Source organism: Gossypium arboreum, chromosome 1 (assembly GCF_025698485.1).
Source record: "Gossypium arboreum isolate Shixiya-1 chromosome 1, ASM2569848v2, whole genome shotgun sequence".
Taxonomy (NCBI): Eukaryota; Viridiplantae; Streptophyta; class Magnoliopsida; order Malvales; family Malvaceae; genus Gossypium; species Gossypium arboreum.
Window position 1 is genome coordinate 104,044,338 of NC_069070.1, and position 23,786 is coordinate 104,068,123.

A 23,786-nucleotide genomic window follows, 5' to 3' on the forward strand; every position below is an offset into this window, starting at 1 on the left:
GTGCTAGTTGAGTTTGTAGTGTGATCTGGTTGGGAGCCAACTAGATTGACTGGCCTAAATTCTGAATTTTGCGACACTTGTTAGGTTCCACTAAGTGAGAATGGGTTATATATATGTATGGGAAGAGGTCTGAGAAAGGTTCTTCCTTCTTCAATATATTACTCTCTGATTCTTTTCTTAAATCCAATTGTATCTCTTTCTTATTAAGTTGGAAGCTAAGGTTCTTGCTTTGATCAGTAATCATTCCATCTCCGCTTATTATGTCTGGTTTGAGAAGGATGTCTAAGTTTGGAGCTTCGAGCTACAGTAGGTGAATATAATGTGAGTCTCTATCCTGAATTTTGCATGTGAATTGTTCAAGTAGAAGTATATATAAAAGATGTTGATATCTCTAATAATTGGTAAGTGTATGGGCACAGTAAAGATGATGTATGTGTTATGATTATATGTATAAAGTTCTGTTTCAAAAGAATGTTGATTGGTAAGCATGCATGTAAAGTTTGATATAAGGAAAAGTACAAATCTATCAGATGTGTAAATGAATCTGGGTAAGTGAATGTTACATAGATGTCCCTCTGTGATGCCTCTGGTAGGGAAGATATATTGTTAACTATACTAACATATCACAATATGAAAACAAGTGTAAGACTAAGAGGTTGAGACTCATGGCATTATATGGTATGAAAACAATCATGGTGTAGCCTCTAATAAGATAAAGACTGGACTGGGAAATCACAACATGAAAGTGTATAAGTCCATGTGGCTTAGACCCATGGCATAATATGATGTGATGATATGAATATTCATGGTAAAACCTTCAGTGATGTAATATCCTAAATTAGGGCTTAATCGGAATAGTGGTTTCGTGACCATAAATCCGAGATAGAAATAATTATTTTATAATTATTTTGATGATTATGATATGATTGCATGATTGTGTGAAAATTTCGTGATGAAATTCTATGCCTAAAGTGCTTAAATTGAAAGTAGGGACTAAATCGAATAAGTTGCAAAACTTGCATTCTAGAAGTTTTTAGTATGAAATTGTTTTGGAATATTAATGAGGAGGTCTTAAATAGCAATTTGACAAATTTTAAGTTCATGGACAAAATTAGGACATGGAAGGAATTTTTGGAAAGTTTAGTAGTAAGGGTATTTTGGTCATTTAGTTATTAAAATGAATTAAAACAAAATTAAAAGCCAATTTTGTCCATCTTCTTCATTAGGCCGAAATTTCAAGGGTTCTCCATAGCTAGGGTTTGTTTCAAGCTTCCAAGCTCCATAGTAAGTGTTTCCAAGCCCGCTTTTAATGTTCTTTACGCTTTTGGAATCCTTGTAGCTCGATTAAGCTTATGTTAGCAATAATTCAACCTAGGGTTTATATTTGGAAAAATACCCATAGGTGAAATTTGTGTATTTTGATGTTTTATGATAGAATATGAGGTTTTAAATTATGTTAGACAACTTGTGCTACTCGGTTTTGAGTGAAAACGAGTAAAAGGGCTTAATCGGCAAAAATACCTAATAGTCACAAGTATATGTTAGAGAGAGAATTTGATGTTGCCATAGAAGGGAAAAGTGATCAGCATGTTATAAAACATAAGAATAAGGAATAAAGTTTAATTCCCGAGCCTAGGGCAAAAGTGTAATTATGCAAAAGTTTAGGGCAAAGCGTAATTTTTCCAAAGTTCATATTAAATGCTGTTTTGATGAATGTATGTATTAAATAAGATTAATTTGGCATTATAGATCAAGAGAAACGAGATTCAAGTCGCGATCGAGGAAAAGAAAAGATTGTGGACTAAATTGCAAAATCTTTATATTTTGGTACCAAGGTAAGTTCATGTGTAAATAATGTAGCATAATTGTTATTTTTAAGTTATTGATGTTAATTATATGATATGCTGATTTTTATTATGAAATATATGTTTTGTGGTTATTTTGAATAAAATGCAAATTATGTGTATTAATTGTTAAATATAAAGTACTACCGAGTATTGGTTTTGGTATTTTACTGAAAGATGGCAAGGATATGTGTTCGAGGAAAATCCCGTTTGAACCTTAGGAATAGATTAGGATACAAGTGACATGTCACTAGGATGGTTGAGCATCCGAACTCGTTGAGTTGAGTCCGAGTTCACCTATGGATGCGAATGTCCGAACTCGTTGAGTTGAGTCCGAGTTCGTGAGATGTAACTAGGCATCCGAACTCGTTGAGTTGAGTCCGAGTTCACTTATGGATGTGAACGCCTGAGCTCGTTGAGTTGAGTCCGAGTTCACTTAGGGGCGGGTTACATGATTTCTTGATTACATATGAGGCACTTATGTGCAAATTATCCGTGTATCCGAGTTGTATTCCGATGTGTTCAACGGGTGAAATTTCTTGTGAAATGGAAGAACACTTAAGGTGCAAGCGACGTTTTGGTAAGTGTTGTGACATGGACACTTTGGACAGGTATGTTCTTAACCTTCAGGTTGAAAATAGATACAACAACGATAAGGTGGTAAGATGATGAATGATGTTTAGAAATGTGATATATGTTTTGGTGATACCATGCTAAAGTTGTTTGGTATATTTGTATTGTTATGTCACTTGTTATTTACATATGAACTTACTAAGCATTTATGCTTACTCCCTCCTCTTTATTTACTGTAGTTTTGAACAAGCCGACTTGGGAATCAAGGTGGTCGAAGGTTCGATCACACTATCCAAAGGACTTTCATCTGGGTAAATGGCTTGTAAAACTTAAGTATGGCATGTATAGCAATATACTTATTTTGTGTAAATAATTTTATGATATGGCCATGTTTGGTTGAGAAAATGTTTGATATTGATAAGTCATGGTGATGGCTAATTTAGATCATGTTTGATATTATGGAAGTTTAATAGGTTATCTAGTTCATAAAAATTCATGGAAAGATGAAACTTGCCTTAAAACAGAATATTGCTGCAGCAATGACATGAATTTGAAAAATCACTAAAAATAGTATAAATGGAACTAAATAATGAGTAAGTTATGAAATTGAAGCTTAATGAGTCTAATTTCATGTGGATTGAACAAAATAGGAATATAAATTATATTTTATGAGATATTTAAACTTTTGTGAAATAGGGCCAGAGTGATTTCTGGATCCCCTGTTCTGAATTTAAAAATTCATAATAAATTTTAAAAAAATAATTAGAAGTTTTTCTTTATATGTACAGATTCCTTATTGAGTCTAGTTTTAATAAAAACAAACGTTGTAGTCATTGAAATTCTGTATAGAGAGATATCTGATTCGTAATACACAGATATCAGAGTAGTCAAACCCTAAAATAGGGGAGAATTTAACTAATAAAATGTACTAATTGGCCCAACCAAAAATTCTAGAAAACAATTAGTAAATAGATATATGAGTCTAGATTTAGGGAAAATTTACGGATCTTGATTTCGAGTTTTGTAACTCGAGATATGATTTTTCTTGTAACTATGACGCGGGTAGTTAGAAAGCTGTGAATGTAGAAACAAATGATTTGAAGTTCTTAATTTGATAAATTATGTTCGGTAACCCCTCAAGCTCGACTCCAGTGACGGTTTCAGGCGTGGGGACGTTACATTTAGTGGTATCAGAGTAGGTTTAGTCGGTTCTCTGACTACGTGTTGTATGTACGGATTTTGCTATACATGCCATATGTATGAATTGTGATAGTGTGACGACTTTTGACCGTTTTAAATGAATTTTTATATAGTAAATGGATCCCGATCCAGCTGTAGTAGATGAAGTAGAGAGTAATGCGCCAGCTCCGGCTGAAGGGGCAACGCCGACTGAAAACCCACCTCCTACTGTTGGTTAGGGAGGAGGAGAAAGGGATCGGGAAGCCTTTCTCCAAATGATGAGTGCATGGTACACTGAGTTCGTTCGTACGAACCCAAATGTACGACCTCCCCCACCTCCCTAAATTCCTCAACCTATGCATCCGTTGCCTCAGGGAGTGGATATGATAAAATTTCATAGAACCCCCGTTGACAGAATTCGTAAACAAGGGGCTGAAGGATTTAGAGCAAATATTGATGATGATGCAGAGAAAGTAGAGTTCTGGCTTGAAAATTCTCTCCGGGTATTTGATGAATTATCTTGTACACTGAAGAATGTTTGAAATGTGCTACATTTTGTTGAGAGATTCACTTATAATTGGTGGAAGACTTTGATTTGAGTGGTCTTGAAAGAGAGGGTAACACGGGAATTCTTTCAAGAAGAGTTTGGAAGAAATATATTAGTGAAAGATTTATTGATCGAAATGTAAAGAGTTTCTTGAGTGAAGCAAGGTAATATGACGATCTCGAATATGAAAGAGAGTTTGTTCAATTAAGTAAGTATGCGGGGAATATGTTCCTACAGAAGCCAAGATGTGCCGACGATTTGAAGACGGGCTTAACGAAGACATTAAGGTATTTGTTGGGATCCTTGAACTAAAAGAAATGGTGGTACTTGTCGATCGAGCTTGCAAGGCTGAAGAATTACTGAAGGAAAAGAAAAAGGTAGAATCTGAAACACGAAATTGGAAGAAAAGACCAATGAGTAATGCACCCTCATAGCAAACCGGAAAGTCAAGAAATATGAATCCTCGTTCCCAAGTTTCAGCTGGGCAATCATATGGAAATTTTAAGAAGCGAAATGTGGGTCCTAAATCTCAGACTACCTCTGCGGCTAGTGTGGGAAATACGAGATTTGTTAAACCCGAAAGTGCCGTGTGTGGTAGAAATCATTTTGGTCCGTGCAGAGCAAATGAATGTTTTCGATGTGGTTCTCCGGATCATTTTATTAGAGACCGCCGAGAGAGCCGAGAAAGAAAAATTTCGAATGTAAAATCTAGTGGTGCAGACTCGAGGGAAGGTATCCGAGAAAAGTGGAAGTGAAACAAGCAAGAAGAATGTAGCAGAGATGCAACAGTTAGATCTCAAGGAAGAGCTCCAGCTAGAACTTATGCTATTAAAGCGCGTGAAGATGCTTCCTCACTCGATGTGATTACCGGTACATTTTCTCTTTATGATACTAATGTTATTGTTTTGATTGATCCCGGTTCTACTCATTCATATGTATGCATGAAACTGGTGTCTAGTATGAATATACCTGTTGAGAACACAGAATTTATGATTAGAGTGTCGAACCCGTTAGGCAAATGCATGATAGTTGATAAAGTATGCAAGAAATGCCCTTTAATGATTCGGGGTCATTACTTTCCGACCGACTTGATGTTGTTGCCGTTTGATAAATTTGATGTTATTTTGGGTATGGATTGGTTGACATTACATGATGCTATAGTAAATTGCAAAGAAAAGGTTATAGAATTAAAATGTGAAAGTGGTGAAATCTTGCGGGTTGAACCAGACAAATCAGAGGCAATATTTAGTATGATTTCTTCGATGTCGGCTCAGAGATATTTGAGAAAGGGCTATGAAGCTTATTTGGCGTATGTAATTAATACAAAAGAAGTTGAAAAGAAAGTTGAATCAGTGCCGGTTGTGTGTGAATTTGCGGACGTATTTCCAGAAGAATTGCCGGGTTTGCCTCCAGTCAGGGAAGTAGAATTTGGTATAGATTTGATATCGGGAACAGCTCCGATCTCGATTTCTCCATATAGAATGGCACCAACAGAGTTGAAAGAATTAAAGTCGCAGCTTGCAAGAGTTGAGTGATAAAGGCTTTGTGAGACCAAGTTTTTCACCTTGGGGTGCTCCCGTGTTATTTGTGAAAAAGAAGGATGGTTCTATGAGATTATGTGTTGATTATCGGCATTTAAACAAGGTGACAATCAAAAACAAGTATCCATTGCCGAGAATTGATGATTTGTTTGATCAGCTAAAAGGAGCGACATGGTTTTCAAAGATTGACTTGAGATCTGGGTATTATCAGCTGCGAGTGAAAGAGTCAGATGTGCTTAAAACTGCTTTTAGAATAAGGTATGGTCAATATGAATTTTTAGTTATGTCATTCGGGTTGACAAATGCTCCTGCTGTGTTTATGGACTTAATGAATCGCTTATTTCGACCATACCTGGACAGATTTGTTGTGGTGTTTATAGATGATATTTTAATTTATTCAAAAGATGAGACAGAGCATGCTGAGCATTTGAGGATAGTTTTGCAAACTTTGAGAGATAAGCAGCTGTATGCTAAGTTTAGTAAAAGTGAATTTTGGCTCCGGGAAGTTGGATTTTTGGGTCATATTGTTTCAGGTGATGGTATACGGGTTGATCCTAGTAAAATTTCAGCCATTGTTGATTGGAAACCACCGAAAAATGTAACTCAAGTTAGGAGTTTCTTGGGGCTAGCTGGGTATTATCGACGGTTCGTAAATGAATTTTCTATAATTCTCGCTCTTATGACTAGACTACTCCGAAAGGATGTTAAATTTGAATGGACGGAAGAATGTCAACAGAGTTTCGAAGAATTGAAAAAGTTATTAACTGAAGCACCAGTGTTGATACAACCCGAATCAGGTAAAGAATTTGTGGTGTATAGTGATGCTTCTCTAAATGGTTTGGGGTGTGTCCTCATGCAAGAAGGAAAAGTGGTGGCTTATGCTTCGAGGCAGTTAAAACCTCATGAGAGGAATTATCCTACTCACGATTTGGAATTGGCTGCAGTGGTGTTTGCTTTGAGGATTTGGCGACATTATTTGTATGGTGAAAAGTGCCGAGTATATACCGATCACAAAAGTCTTAAATACTTGATGTCACAAAAAGACTTGAATTTGAGACAGCGAAGATGGTTAGAGTTATTGAAAGATTACGAGCTTGTTATTGATTATCATCCGAAAAGCGAATGTGGTTGCCGATGCTTTAAGCGAAAGTTGTTGTTTGCTTTGAGAGTTATGAACGCCAGTTGAAAATTTCAGATGACGGTTCGATTCTAGCAGATTTAAGAGCAAGACCGATGTTTTTACAAGAGATTCGAAGCTAAAAAAAGATCAAGATTTGCTAGCCAAAAGAAAATAGTGTGAAGGCGTCACGGGATCGATTTGAATCGGTTCGATGGTTGTTTGATGTTTAAAAATCGGATTTGTGTACGAAAAATGATGAGTTGATTCAAAAGATTTTGCATGAAGCACATAATAGTTGTTTGGCGGTTCATCCGGCAAGATCGAAGATGTATAATGACTTAAAGAAAATGTCTTGGTGGAGTGGAATGAAAAGAGATATTTCGAGTTTGTATCAAAGTGCTTAGTTTGTCAACAAGTGAAAGTTGAACACCAAGTACCTTCGGATTACTTCACCTATTATGGTTCCCTGAATGGAAATGGGATAGGATTACTATGGATTTTATATCGGGGTTGCCGTTAACTCGTGGAAGAAAAATGCCATTTGGGCAATAGTTGATGATCGACTAAATCGGCTCATTTTATTCCAGACGTATAATTATTCTCTTAATAAGTTGGCTGAATTGTATATCCAGAGATTGTTAGACTTCATGGGATACCTTTGTCAATCATTTCGGATAGAGATCCGAGGTTTACCTCACGGTTTTGGCAAAAGTTGCAAGAGGCATTAGGTACAAAGTTAAATTTCAAAGACCGCTTTCATCCATAAACCGATGGACAATCGAGAGAGTAATTGATTCTTGAAGACATGCTCAGATGTTGCGTATTGGAATTTCAAGATAGTTGGGAAAGGTACTTACTATTGGTAGAATTTGCTTATAATAATAGTTATCAGACGAGTTTGAAGATGGCACCTTATGAAGCATTATATGGTCGTAAATTTCAGATGCCATTGTATTGGACTGAACTCAAGGAAAATCAGATTTATGGAGTTGATTTAATAAAAGAAACCGAAGAAAAGGTGAAAGTGATTCGAGATTGTTTGAAAGCTGCTTCAGATAGACGAAATCTTATGCGGATTTGAAACGAAAAGAAATGGAGTTTCAAGTTGGTGATAAGGTATTTTGAAAGTGTCTCCATGGAAGAAAGTCCTTAGATTTGGACGAAAGGGCAAGTTAAGTCCGCGTTTTATTGGACCGTATGAAATAATTGAAAAAGTTGGACCGGTAGCATATCGGCTAGCGTTACCACCGAATTAGAGAAGATTCATGATGTGTTTCACGATCTATGTTACGCCGGTATTGTTCGGATCCTTCACATATAATTTCACCGACGAAATTGAATCATGACGGATATGACTTCAAGAAGAACCGATTAAGATTTTAGCTCGAGAAGTCAAACAACTAAGAAATAAAAGTGTTGCACTTGTGAAAGTGTTGTGGCAAAAGCATGGGGTAGAAGAGACTACATGGGAACCTGAAGAAACTATGAGAAACCAATATCCACACTGTTTTCGGTAAGATTTTCGAGGACGAAAATCCTTAAAAGGGGAGAGTTGTAATATCTGAATTAGGGCTTAATCGAATAGTAGTTTCGTGACCACAAATTTGAGATAGAAATAATTATTTTATAATTATTTTGATGATTATGATATGATTGCATGATTGTGTGAAAATTTCGTGATGAAATTCTATGCCTAAAGTGCTTAAATTGAAAGTAGGGACTAAATCGAATAAGTTGCAAAACTTGCATTCTAGAAGTTTTAGTATGAAATTGTTTTGGAATATTAATGAGGAGGTCTTAAATAGCAATTTGACAAATTTTAAGTTCATGGACAAAATTAAGACATGGAAGGAATTTTTGGAAAGTTTAGTAGTAAGGGTATTTTGGTCATTTAGTTATTAAAATGAATTAAAAACAAAATTAAAAGCCAATTTTTGTCCATCTTCTTCATTAGGCCGAAATTTCAAGGGTTCTCCATAGCTAGGGTTTGTTTCAAGCTTCCAAGCTCCATAGTAAGTGTTTCCAAGCCCGTTTTAATGTTCTTTACGCTTTTGGAATCCTTAGCTCGATTAAGCTTATGTTAGCAATAATTCAACCTAGGGTTTATATTTGGAAAAATACCCATAGGTGAAATTTGTGTATTTTGATGTTTTATGATAGAATATGAGGTTTTAAATTATGTTAGACAACTTGTGCTACTCGGTTTTGAGTGAAAACGAGTAAAAGGGCTTAATCCAAAAAATACCTAATAGTCACAAGTATATGTTAGAGAGAGAATTTGATGTTGCCATAGAAGGAAAAGTGATCAGCATGTTATAAAACATAAGAATAAGGAATAAAGTTTAATTCCAGAGCCTAGGGCAAAAGTGTAATTATGCAAAAGTTTAGGGCAAAACCGTAATTTTCCAAAGTTCATATTAAATGCTGTTTTGATGAATGTATGTATTAAATAAGATTAATTTGGCATTATAGATCAAGAGAAACGAGATTCAAGTCGCGATCGAGGAAAAGAAAAGATTGTGGACTAAATTGCAAAATCTTTATATTTTGGTACCAAGGTAAGTTCATGTGTAAATAATGTAGCATAATTGTTATTTTTAAGTTATTGATGTTAATTATATGATATGCTGATTTTATTATGAAATATATGCTTTGTGGTTATTTTGAATAAAATGCAAATTATGTGTATTAATTGTTAAATATAAAGTACTACCGAGTATTGGTTTTGGTATTTTACGAAAGATGGCAAGGATATGTGTTCGAGGAAAATCCCGTTTGAACCTTAGGAATAGATTAGGATACAAGTGACATGTCACTAGGATGGTTGAGCATCCGAACTCGTTGAGTTGAGTCCGAGTTCACCTATGGATGCGAATGTCCGAACTCGTTGAGTTGAGTCCGAGTTCGTGAGATGTAACTAGGCATCCGAACTCGTTGAGTTGAGTCCGAGTTCACTTATGGATGCGAACGCTGAGCTCGTTGAGTTGAGTCCGAGTTCACTTAGGGCGGGTTACATGATTTCTTGATTACATATGAGGCACTTATGTTCAAATTATCCGTGTATCCGAGTTGTATTCCGATGTGTTCAACGGGTGAAATTTCTAGTGAAAATGAAGAACACTTAAGGTGCAAGCGACGTTTTGGTAAGTGTTGTGAAATGGACACTTTGGACAGGTATGTTCTTAACCCTCAGGTTGAAAATAGATACAACAACGATAAGGTGGTAAGATGATGAATGATGTTTAGAAATGTGATATATGTTTTGGTGATACCATGCTAAAGTTGTTTGGTATATTTGTATTTTTATGTTACTTGTTATTTACATATGAACTTACTAAGAATTTATGCTTACTCCCTCCTCTTTATTTACTGTAGTTTTGAACAAGCCAGCTCGGGAATCGGGACGGGTCGAAGGTTCGATCACACTATCCAAAGGACTTTCATCTGGGTAAATGGCTTGTAAAACTTAAGTATGGCATGTATAGCAATATACTTATTTTGTGTAAATAATTTTATGATATGGCCATGTTTGGTTGAGAAAATATTTGATATTGATAAGTCATGGTGATGGCTAATTTAGATCATGTTTGATATTATGGAAGTTTAATAGGTTATCTAGTTCATAAAAATTCATGGAAAGATGAAACTTGCCTTAAAACAAAATATTGCTGCAGCAATGATATGAATTTGAAAAATCACTAAAAATAGTATAAATGGAAATAAATAATGAGTAAGTTCTGAAATTGAAGCTTAATGAGTCTATTTTCATGTGGATTGGACAAAATAGGCATATAAATTATATTTTATGAGATATTTAAACTTTTGTGAAACAGGGCCAGAGTGATTTCTGGATCCCCTGTTCTGAATTTAAAACTTCATAATAAATTTTAAAAAAATAATTAGAAGTTGTTCTTTATATGTACAGATTCCTTATTGAGTCTAGTTTTAAGAAAAACAAACCTCGTAGTCATTAAAATTCTGTATAGAGATATATATGATTCGTAATACACAGATGTCAGAGCAGTCAAACCTTGAAACAGGGGAGACTTTAACTAATAAACTATACTAATTGGACCAACAAAAAATTCTAGAAAAAAATTAGTAAATAGATATATGAGTCTAGATTTAGGGAAAATTTACGGATCTTGATTTTGAGTTTCGTAACTGGAGATATTATTTTTCTTGTAACTGTGATGCGGGTAGTTAGAAAGCTATGAATGTAGAAACAAATGATTTGAAGTTCTTAATTTGATAAATTATGTTCGGTAACCCCTCAAGCTCGACTCCAGCGACGGTTTCGGGCATGGGGGCATTACAAGTGATATGTAATTAAATTGGCAGATCACGATATGAATTTATGTATAAGTCCATAGGAAGAAATCGATGACACTTTTGTGAAAGTTCGCCGGGTTAGTAAACACGTGACTATGTATGTTGACTTTTGTGGCATATTCTGTTTGGCCCTTGTGGCGTACTCTGCTAAGACTATGTGGTGAATTATGTATCGCCTTTGTGGTAAATTCTGGGTGCATTCTGAGTGATCTTTGATAGATATTTCTATGATATGGTATGATATGTTTGGAGCTATGTTGGTTTGATTAGTTCTGTGATGTAATCAAATGAATCTTAAGGGAAATTTTCGGAAAAAAATTATGTATTTGTATGTTCAATTGGGGTATCTACCATGGTAATCTGTCAGTTTAGAATATGGGTATATTCTTAGTTATAAAGGATAAATAAGTGTCCATGGGTTTGATTTCGTTCGTGTCATGTAGGGTTGCAAATATGAGTTGTTGGGTATCTGCCAAGTATGAATAATATCATGTTTCGATTCTAGAATTTTAGGTACTTACACTCTTTATTTAACTTGGGTATATTGTGCTTTACAAGAGTTGTGATGAATACTTCTGAATGATCTGGTTGATTTATTATCAGTATGAACTTTTGTTGGGTATTGAACTAAAATATGATTTGACTAGTAAACTAATGGTATTCAACTCTACATGGGGATCCGCCAAATGTGTAAGTATCGACTATAGAACTGTATCAGTAAGTAACCATTTTGGAATAAGTGTTTGTGTGACGAGACAGTTTGTAGAAAGTGGGCTTCAAAGAGATATTCTTTCAAAAAGTGTTTATGTTGTTCTAAGAGAAAGAAGATGCTAGTCTATTGTCTGAAAGATTTGAAGTCAGCTGGGTTGTGAAGTGGAAGCTGATATGTTAAATACGACTGGTGGCGTGTAGTGGCAAGTTTGAGATTATGAATATGTCTACCCAATAGAGATGATATCAATTCTTTGATATGAGAAATACAACCAAGAAGATTCCTAGATATTTTGTGTTAAAGATCACTAAGTCTTGAACTTACGAGGTTTGTTATTAGTTCAGGTGTTGTTGTATGATTGAGTATGCCAGGAGGGATAAGCCAAGAATGCACCAGAGTAGCGGTGGGTAGGATATTATGCATATAGTGGACCTTTTTGAAAAAGTGGTGTTTTGTGGGATTACGCCTTTAAAAGTCTGTCTTTAGTAAACATTTGTATTGTAAAAGATATAGTGACAAGTCTGATGTATTATATTAGTTTATCTTTAAAATATTTCTTATTTTTCTTTAATAACGAGATTTTAGATAAATTAATAAGCAAAATGTTTTAAGGCAAGAGTACATGGAGGTTGTTTTAGATAATTGTTAAGTTTTCTAAATGGTAAAACCCGAGATTTGGACCTGATGAATTGGGCTGGGTTTAGGGTGTTACATTTCACATAAGATAGCCTTTGACGGACTTCCCTTTTTTGGTAACCTCTTTGCCAAGAAACACTTAGAAATAAAATCTAGAGAATTGTCTACCTTTCTTATAACCAATGTTGTCTTGTTCATTACCTTTGGCAGACTCTTAATAGTGGATACTTATTTACAATCACTCTGAAGGAAAATCCCTTTTCCCACGTCTATCCATGTATAAGACACTTTCACATATTCCTCTTGCTTTCACATCTTGGCGAGGCTTCTTAATCGCAACATACCAACACTCCCATATACACCATAATTGTTATGACAGACTTTTTGTCACGCAAGTCATATAGTGCTTTTCACGTACATGCCCTGACGGGCTTCCCTATTTATTGTCTTAGCGGACTTCATTTTACCATAAGGGTGAACTTGTTCTCCATTGGATCATGCAATGACTACCTGTGGACTTTTGACTCCGAAGAGTCAATAAACAGTTTTCATGGTGTCACTCTGTAAAGCCAATAGCCAATAGATCATTTCCAACCAACTTCCTCAAATCTTCTTGTTAATTTGAACACCTACATGTTCACTCGCAAGGCCGACCAATATCATATTCCTGTGACTCCTATTCCCATTCAATCCACCTATTCCTCCATTACACCGATTTTCCTATCTTTAACGAACCCGCTAAATAATTCCCTCTGTGCTCCACATTTTATAAACATACATTTCACGCACAACATCACATTCACTATCATAACATGGAGTATGTCACATAATAGTTCATTAATACACAACCATGTCATACATTCAGAGAACATACTTGCAAACATTTATACAATAGCATAGTCATATGCATGGATAACTTTTCCAGTTAGCAACGATCATATATATAGCCAAAGAACTCAAACTGAACTCAGTGCAGAACATACAAGCAGTACAACAACCAAAATAACACCCAAATATTGGAGAACAGAAACTCACTTGCTGTCCATTTGACTACTGCCAGATGTGTGAATGTCAGGAGTGGAAATATTATAGTAAAATAGATATAAAATTAAGCGGTGGTGTCCATAACTATATGGGTCAAATTGTAATATAGATTTTTGTTATAACAGAACACTGATAAGTATTCCGAGTATCATGCCTAAGGAATTGTAGATTGAAGAAATTTATTATTAAATTAATTACCGAAAATAATTACTAATCTAGTCAAGTCATGAATTAGTAGTGTGAATCCAAATTAAAATATTAATTAAACTAATTAAATTAATTACCCTAAGTTATCCTAATGGAATTTCCTATTTCTAATGTCAACGATGCGAGCTCTCGGCCTATGATCTATTAAATCCCTAATTATGAACTAAGTCATTAATTACCCTCAATTGTGTTATTTACCACCCGTAGCTATGAATACTCTCTTGGTCGCATCTTTACTAAGGATTACCACCTAAGTCACCCTCTCGGTCTCTTCTTAGGCATACGGATATCCTCTTGGTCTCACCGCTTGGCACAAGTTATATTTGACAAGCTACCCTCTCGATCTCACCTATCTCAATATTCAACTAAGGGCGCCACTCCCTAATATATTAAACATTCTTGAATAAACACCCAATTTTAGATAAATAATTACTTAATTAAAAAAATAAATCCATAGCAGAAACATGCAAAATATAAATAAATCACATGATTTTATCCCAATAAAAGAAAGATATAATGAAATTACCCATTGATAAATCATTAAAGCGTGGTTCTAGAACAATTTTTGCTTGCAAACGTCTTCAAATCAGAATAGAAAAGTTCTGACTAAGTGAAAATAAAATAAAATAAAACCACAAAGAAAACTAAATAAAATGTTTTGTTCTAAAATGTCTCCCTAAGTCTAACCCCCTCTAGTGAGCTTGCTTATAAGAGTGTTTATATAGGAAAAATTAGGGCAACCATTAGGGCAAATTATTCTTAAAATACCCTCAATACTAATAAAGCCTAATTAAATAAATTGTATCTTAAAATTCTACTCATGCGGTCATTGACATCATCACTTCATCATGATGATGTCATGATGTCCAGTGTCGCGAGACTGTCTTTCGATAATTAATTGGCTTCGAAGTCTAGTGTTGTGACACCACATCTTGATTTTGCAATGTTGCCGCCGTTTCTTCCATTTTTTATATAGGAACCCATGCCCGACTCGACCATTGAATCTGGGTATGGAGTGTTACAGGTTGACCTATTAGATTATTCCAACCCTTCTCTAAAAACACTTTGACAATTTTGGCGGGTTCCACTTTTGTGGCACAACATTTCTCAAATTCCAACTCATTTTTATCTAGAAAGAAGTTTTAAATTAATACCCCGTTATAGACAAATATTTAAAATATACGAACATAGCCTGCGACGACTACCTTAAATACTTACATAAACTGTGAATAGTAATAAGCCAATCAAGGCTGCAATTATCTTTCAAATAAATACAAATATCAATTTAATACAAACAATAGTTCATTAAAGGATGACATTTAACAAATGTCCTAATAACCCCAAGCGAATACACATTACCCACAAAATAAGAAGGCTCACAAATGGTCACAGGTCTGGCGAATTCCCTTCAGCACTTCATTCAACTTAAGAACCTGGAAGAAATAGGAAAAACGGGGAAGTTTAAGAGAATTTAGTGAGTTCCTAAGAAGAGTAATCTTAATGAATAATAGCATATGTCAAGGAATAGGAACTCAGACTGACAACTAACTTGCCATATTTGGCAGATATGTCCCTCTAATCCAAAAGAGATCTAGCAAATCCTATCATAACTCACTCCACCTATTGGCGTATTACGCTGGTCTATGTTTCTATGCATGACAATTACGGGGACATCTACTCCGTGGACTTGCTACTTAAGTGGTCTAACCCTTTTATGAATGATAGGTTTACTATTTATAATTTTCATGCAACATGCATCAACTCATGCACCATTTTCTTTTCTCTCATACTCCCTTCCTTGTGCTAGCTTCTGATCCCAGTTCCAGGAGAACCCATCATTTCTTAGATCTCCATAACCTCTCATTTGAGCCATACACAAACATTCCTTCTATATCATCCTCACTCCTCTCCTTGTTTGGACACAAAAGTGTTCCCCTACAAGATGAGTTTTCACCAATCATGGTTTGCTTCTATGTGCCATACCGGAGGTGAAAAATTCATCATAGATCTTCAATATCAATGTACTTATCAATCCACTAATACCTCTTCACTCTAGTCTAGATACAGAGCTTATGCACCAAGAAAGGAGTTATGAGTTAGAGCTTGAAAAAAGTGAAGAGAAGTTATGAGTTTGAGTATATCCAACATTAAAATGGTCAAATACCTGCCAATGAGTCAGTATCTTTGATTTGTTAAGTATTAAGGGGATCCGCAAATCGGGCAGAGCAAAAATGATGCAAATGTACGAAAGGGGAACCAAGTTGAATGTTTTGGTCAGACTGAAGAATGATTACTTGTACGAACCCCACGAGGGTAGGAATAAAAAAGTATCCCTCTAAGTTCACCCTTGCAGTTGAGCATGAAAGAAAATTGCGAGGATGATATTTTTTTTAGGGTGGGAGAGTTGTTACACCCAATTCCCACTAAGTCCAGAAATTTAGAAATAATTGAGGGGTTAAATTAAAAAAAAAGATAAATTAGCAGCTTCTACTTGAAATTTAGGAAAACTTAGTGATTGAATTAGACATGGTTGAAAACCAATACTGGTTTGACTGGATTCAAACTAGCTGGTTCTTTAGTGGGAGACACAATAATTGTCAATAGATGAATTTTACATGGTTGAATACCTTGTAACAAAGGCTATAAATAGCTGAGAGGTAACTTCCAGGATAGGATTCATCTTAATTCTGTTTCATTTTCTCCTCTTCTATTCTGTTTCATTTTCTCCTCTTCTACATCTTTTTCATTGGTTTCTTTGAAGAAAAGATAGTTATGGGAAGCTCTATATGGAACGATGATCGTGAGGGTTAAGTAAAAAAAAAAATAGAAATTCCAGTAAGCTGGTAGGTTCTTAATCCTTCTGTATACGTAAGGTTAAGAAAAATGAAGATAATTATTTCCAAAAACAATTTTCAAGGTTCTGCATAGTTTTAGAAAATTGAGGTTCAAGTTAAAAATGTTAGTTTAAACTCATGATTTTGAATTTCATGCTTAGCTGTCTAGAGAATGGAAGCTCTAGCGTTTGGAAAAGCCAAGCTAATAAGACAAAGAAGCATTAGGTGAGTTTTTGTACTCCATTCCTGGAATGCTAAGTACATTTCAGACCGAATAGGTATATGTGCCGCCACCTGAGTGCAATATGCGTGAATTAACTTTGATTCCATGGTACTTTATCTATGAAATACATGTGTTGCATGTTTACTATGGTAGTATGCAAAAGGGAATTATCGAGGGGATAGACGAAGTTAGGAATGGGAAAAAGGGGTGATTCTATTAGATACCATCATACAGTGTTGTTGTATGCAAACCGTGATGAGTGAAGCTTTGGGTCTTACGGAGAGGACACTGTGGTGTTCAAGCACCAGGGCTAGGAATGGAAAAATGGAGGAATGGCCAGAGGAATAGGGAAATTGGAATTTTTTTAAGATTCCACCATCTGGGGTTGTTGGGAGCAAACCATGATGTGTGAAGCTTTGGGCCTTGCAGAAGGGACACTTTGGTGTTTGAGCATTAAGGTAGATACAAGATGAATTGATGTTGATAGTTATAAGGTTCCACGATCAACATAGCAGTCAGTAGGCTCTATGAGGTGAGACCAAGACAACAGTAAGGTCATTTAGGGCAACACCTTAAAGAGGTTTTAGGTGTAAGAGCATGGCTCGGCTATGGAATCAATGGAGTTTGCTGGGATAGTAAACACAGGGTAGTCCGTTAGGACATTAAACATGGGATTATGAGGTATAAAACTAGAGCTCGGCTATGGCAACCAATAGAGTCTGTTAGGATATTAAACATAAAATTTGATGAGTGAGACCATAACTCGGCTATGGTAGCTTGTGAAGTTCATCAAGACACTAAACATAGGGTAGTCCTCTAGAACAATAAACACAGGTGGTCAATCAAAACAGTAATAGAAAGAAATTTTGCAAGCATGGAAAAATGGGTTAGAAGGAAAAGGGAAAGTATGGGACATAATAGTTAGCTAGTGGGTCGAAGAAATCCGTCGTTGAATGGGAAAAGTAATGGAAGTGGGAAAAGATTGCTAGAATAGTAGTTGTGAAAGCCAGTAGGGCAAATGGGTGGTAACCTAGTAAGAAATAGTCTCGAGAGATGACGCTCCAATGATGCCTAGTGTATAGGCAAACAAAAGATTGTTTAATTGAGGATCGCAAATAATGATCTGCCATTAAAAATCGCTAGTGGGTGTTGAGGGATCGAACATAAAGTACTTCAGTGGGTTTATAAGAAAAGAAGAGGTTAGTTAAAAAAAGGATATACTGATGATAGATATGTCTATCAAGATTATTCCTCTTCAAAGGGAAAACCTATCAAGATTATTCCTCTTCAAAGGGAAAACTACTAAGAAAGTATTAGCCAAGTGGTTTTTTCATAGGGAACCAGTATAAGGGAGAAATCATGAACATAGATTATCACTATGATGATAGTCTGTTGGGTACTAAAGGTCAAAGTGGTTCATAACAGATGGACATGTCACACTTACTAAAGGTCAAAGCGATTCACAGCAGGTGAACATGTCACACTTACGAGCATGGTATCTTGAACAAGGTGGATTACAAGGAAGTAATCCAACCTCCATTCGTCTCAAGTGGAACTTAATCCACCAGAGTGGTAGGGGACCTCAATAATTATCTCAACTGATGAGTTGTCAGCAAGTCCTTTGATATTATGGTAAGATAAGAAGTCTACCATAGACTAAATAGATTTGGAATGATTGTCAAGGGGGAACATACCCAAGGAATTTTAGGAGGGTAGGCTTGAGGAGCTACCTTATAAGAACATGGAAGAAAGAAGAATCCACACTAAGGTCAAATAGAAGAAGGGATATAAGTAAAGGAAAGGGTAGAGTCCGCGGGGATAGTAAGACATCCGAGGAACCGTCAAGACTGATCGAAGATTTATAGGATTGCAAATGAGGAAATCACCTGACGACATATTCGCCAATGGATAGGTTCAGGAATAAATCAGAGCCCGCTATATCGGGTTAAGGGAAATTTAGTCGTACAAGGAGGGAATTAATTGTATTTAGTTTTTTTTTCTTTTCTTACCCCTAGGAGACGGGGTCTAAGTATAAGTAAGCCAATTAGGAAACTCAAAAAGTTCTTTTAGGACTTACAAAGGTTTGACCTGTGATTTCAGGATTTGCAGAATAAGTAATTCGATGAGGGACCAAGCCAGACCGTGTTGGATCAATGAGCTCTATTAGTAAAGTATCATGCACATAGGAATGGGGTACCTTTAGAAACTTCTCCATAGGGGCAAATATATTGTACTTATGTAGTTCTCTTAAAGTCCAGAGTTGGGATAGTGAACTTTTATTTAAAATTTTGCCTCCATTGTAAGTTTTTTTTTTTTTATAAATAGGTAATACAATCTGATTTTAAAATAATGAGCTCTAATCTTGTACATGAACCCAATTCAATTGTGATGCTTCATACACAGATTCGACAAACGGGTTGGGTAAGGTTGTTACACTTTTTTCTAGGGTTCCATCGGGAAAAAACATTTTAAATGAAATGGATTTGGTAACCAGTTTGATATGCCATTGAAAGGATTTATATGTAAATGGTATATCCTTATAAATTGATGATAAAATATGTTAATGAAATGAGTTCTATATACTTGGTACAATCTTATGGATTGTTGATTGAATATGTCATTGTGTTAGGTTATGTGAAAATTAATATGAACTGGTATGTTTTAATATGCTTATAATGTTTAATGATCATGTATATATATATATATATACATATGCTCACCTTGTTGTGCCATGACATAGCCAATCTTATGCCAAGCTAAGGTAGCTATTAGAATTAAGTAGGAACAATGTAAGTATAGTATTTTCCATCTGAACTTACTAAACATTTGTATGCTTACTCTAGTTGTTTCCCCTACTTGTAGATCTTTACCTTGCTTAACTTGTCAAGTCGGATCAACATGAAGTACACACTATCAACAAGATAGTAGAATTATATTCATTTTGATTATAAATATTGTGGCATGTATATAAGGGCACTCTAGTATGCAAATGGTCCTTTTGGATGGTTAGTTACATGGTTATTGTGATTATGGTTGATCTTGTGCAATAAGGTTACCTTGTGACTTATGTAATGTATGATATTGGTTATGTTTAATGCTAGCATGAGTGATAATCTTAATCTTGTGTGATTTGGCATGTTCAAGGAGAGGTAGTTTGGTTAGTCAAGTGGATTAATGGTTTGGGAATAGCATGTTTGAATGTTATGCTTGAAAAATTGTTAGTTATACTTTGTTTTGGTTCATGTTAAAGATATGTGAGTTCTTCATACTCGAATTGCATAGGTATAAATGTTATAAGCTTCAATTGGTATAGACTGGTATAGAATGATGGTGTTTTGATTCTGGATATATGGAAATGGTATTGATCATGAATGAAAATGGTTTTGAGTTGAATTGAATTTGTATATAGAACTATCTTATGTGTACGAATGGTTATGTTGGGGCTATATAGCCAACTCTTGTAGTCTTATGTTAACTTGAAAATGTATGGAAATTGGAACATAGTGGAATATTTTACAGGTCACGACTTCACACCCTAAATGTCGCGACACCAGGTTATCTCATTGCAATGTCCCCTATTTGATATTGAGACGTCGACTATATAATGTTTAGAAATTTTATAAATTGGTCTTTAGGTTGGGAAGTTTGCTATTGTAACACCCCTAACCCTAAACCATTGTCGGAACAGAGTTATGAAGCATTACCTGACATATCAAATCAAATATGAAACTTAAACAGATAATTTACATACATTTCATAAATATATCATATATATTATCCAAATCAATTCAATTGATTTCATTCAATCCAATTCAAATACCATACCAAAATAACCCAAACATGCCATTTCATAATCTTAACATTTCATTTATATTGTATATAACCATCCAAAGTTAATTTATAATACCATTCACAAGCATATTTCAAAATGACCTATACAATCAACCTAGGTACATGCCATTTTACAAAAGAGAATATACATCGCCACTTTGCTGAGTTCGGGATTGGCTTGGATGATGTTCCGGAACTTTTGACTTCAACTAACCTACACTCAATGGTATTATTATAATTCAAATTTTAAAATAAAAAATAAATAAATAAATATGCACTAAACTTTCATTCCTTAACAATAGCTATTTCAAATAACTTTTCTCCATTTTGGTTCACACATTATTTCACTATATCAAAAATCCATTCCATGAACCCATGGTTCAAACATTTTGTTTTCATATTTCAATTCAATATCCCATTCCAATTCATATACAAAATCATGTGATTTATCAATTCAATTAATACGAATTCTAATTTCAAATTCGTTCATTTACCCCTATTAACTTGACTCGAACTTTCACGGATACACAGATCCAACCAAGCACACTAGTACGACACCTTGTGCCTCATCAACCTAGCCGAAGTGAATCAGTACTTAGTACCTCATCAGATTTAATCTGAACCAATAATACGACACATAGTGCCTCATCGAAATTATCTGAAGCAATATTATGACACATATAGTGCCTCATCGACTTGAGGTCGAAGTATCTCTGAACACTTCCAATCCTATGGCATGCCAACTATATCCGACTTATCCCGACTAGTTAATAGGGTTTTCAATTCACTTTCTCAATTCAATTTCAATCAAATTCATACCAATCAAAAATTCTCATATTTTCAATTCAATATCACAATAACTTATTTAATTCAATTCAAATCACTTTCAATTTCCAATCAATATAGATTCAAATATTCACATAATTCACAATTCAATATCATTTCTTACCTCAATTCCACTTAGCACACACATTAATTAAAGTTCAAAAATAAATAATAACTAAATTCAAATTATAGTAATACAAACCGTAATTTTGAATCATTCATCGTCGACTTTTCCTTTCCTTTATTGGTCGATATCTCCAGCACAATGTTAGCAAATTAGCTTGGAGCCCTAATTTCCCTTTTTTTTTCTCCTTTCTTTTTCTCCCTATTCTTCTCTGTTTTCGTTTGCTATTCTGTTTATGTTTCTTTTCTTTCTTTTGTTTATTATATATATATAATAATATAATAGTATAATATAATAATATAAATTAATATATATTACTTATTTATTAAGTAATTATAATATAATATATTATATTTTAATAAAAAATATCTTTGATATTTCTATCGTAAACCGCCTCAACATTTGAAAATAACATAATTGCCTATTTGGTCCTTTTAACTTTCTTTAATATATAATTAAACTTTCACATCTATTGCAATTTAGTCCTTTTTCGTAGTTACTCTTATTTTAAGCTAATTTACCTAACCAAAACCTAATTAAACTCACAACTAACTTCGTAAATATTTTTAATAAATATTTACGAATCTGTTTTACTAAAATGAAGACCTGACAACTCACTTTTTCGATGCCTGTAAATTTTAGGTCGTTATATTGCTCCCCCTTAATAAATTTTGTCCTCAAAATTTACCTGAAAAGAGGTGGGGGTAATGAGATCTTATAGTTTCATTTGGTTCCCAAGTTGTTTTTTCTACACTATGACTTCTCCACAATACTTTCACTAAGGGAACCCGTTTATTTCTTAATTCTTTTATCTCTCGTGCTACTATATTAATTGGTTCTTCTTCATATGTCAAAACTGGTCAGATTTCAATATCTTCTGTAGAGATAACATGAGAGGGATCTAATCGATATCTTTTGAGCATAGAAACATGAAAAGCATCGTGAATCTTTTGTAATTTTGGAGGCAAAGCCAAATGATATGCAACTAGTCCAACTCTCTCCACAATCTCAGATGGTCCAATAAAACGTGGGCTCAATTTTCCCTTTCGACCAAATCTTAGAATTTTCTTCCAAGGGGATACTTTAAGAAATACCTTATCATCGACAGAATATTCAATATCATGACATTTCAGATCTATATATGACTTATGTCTATCAAAAGCTGCCTTTAATCTTTCTCGAATCTTCTTAACAATTTCCTCTGTTTCTTAGATTAACTTTGGTCCAATCATTTTTTTTTCATTCAATTCCACCCAGCACATAGGTGATCGACATTTATGACCATATAAAGCTTTATACGGAGCCATTTGAATACGCAATTGAAAACTATTATTATACACAAATCCAACCAATTGTAAATAACATTCCCAACCTGATTCAAAATCAATGACACAAGCTCGAAGCATATCTTCTAATATCTGAATAACTCGTTTAGACTATCCATCAATCTGTGGATGAAAAGCTGTATTGAAATTGAGCCATGTACTAAAAGGTTTATGCAACTGTCTCCAAAACCTTGAAGTGAACCATGGGTCCCAATCAGAAATTATCGATATAGGAATACCGTGAAATCTTACAGTTTCTTGATTGCAAACCTCAGCAAGTTTCTAAAGTGACCAATCAGTTCTAACTGCTATAAAATGAGCTGAATTTGTAAGCCAATCAACAATCACCAAATAACATTTTTCTTACTTTCCGACAATGGTAACCTAGTTACAAAATCCATCATAATACAGTCCCATTTCCATTCAGGAATATTAATAGGCTGAAGTGTAACAACCCGATTTAGGGCCTAGTCGGAACAGTGGTCTCGGGACCACATATTCAAAGATAGAAAAATTATTTTTATATTATTTTTATGAGGTTATAGTATGATATTATTAGTGCATGAAAATTTTGGTGAGTTAATTTCAATGTTTTCAAGCCCGATTGCGAAAAAGGACTAAATCGCATGAAAGGAAAAAGTTACATTTTAGTACCCAAATGTGTTAGATAGCTACAGAATAAAATTTTAGGGCTTTTAAAGGGAAATTACACCCTTTTAATAGTGTTGTTCAGCCATGTGATGGATTTTAAACAAATAGTCAAAGTATTAGGTGGACGATGTCATGATTTGGTGATAAAATAATGCCTAAAAGCCTAGCTATCATTTCCTTCTTCTTCATCTTCTTTCTCCACCAAAAATATCATAAAAAAATGGAGTTTTGAAAGCTG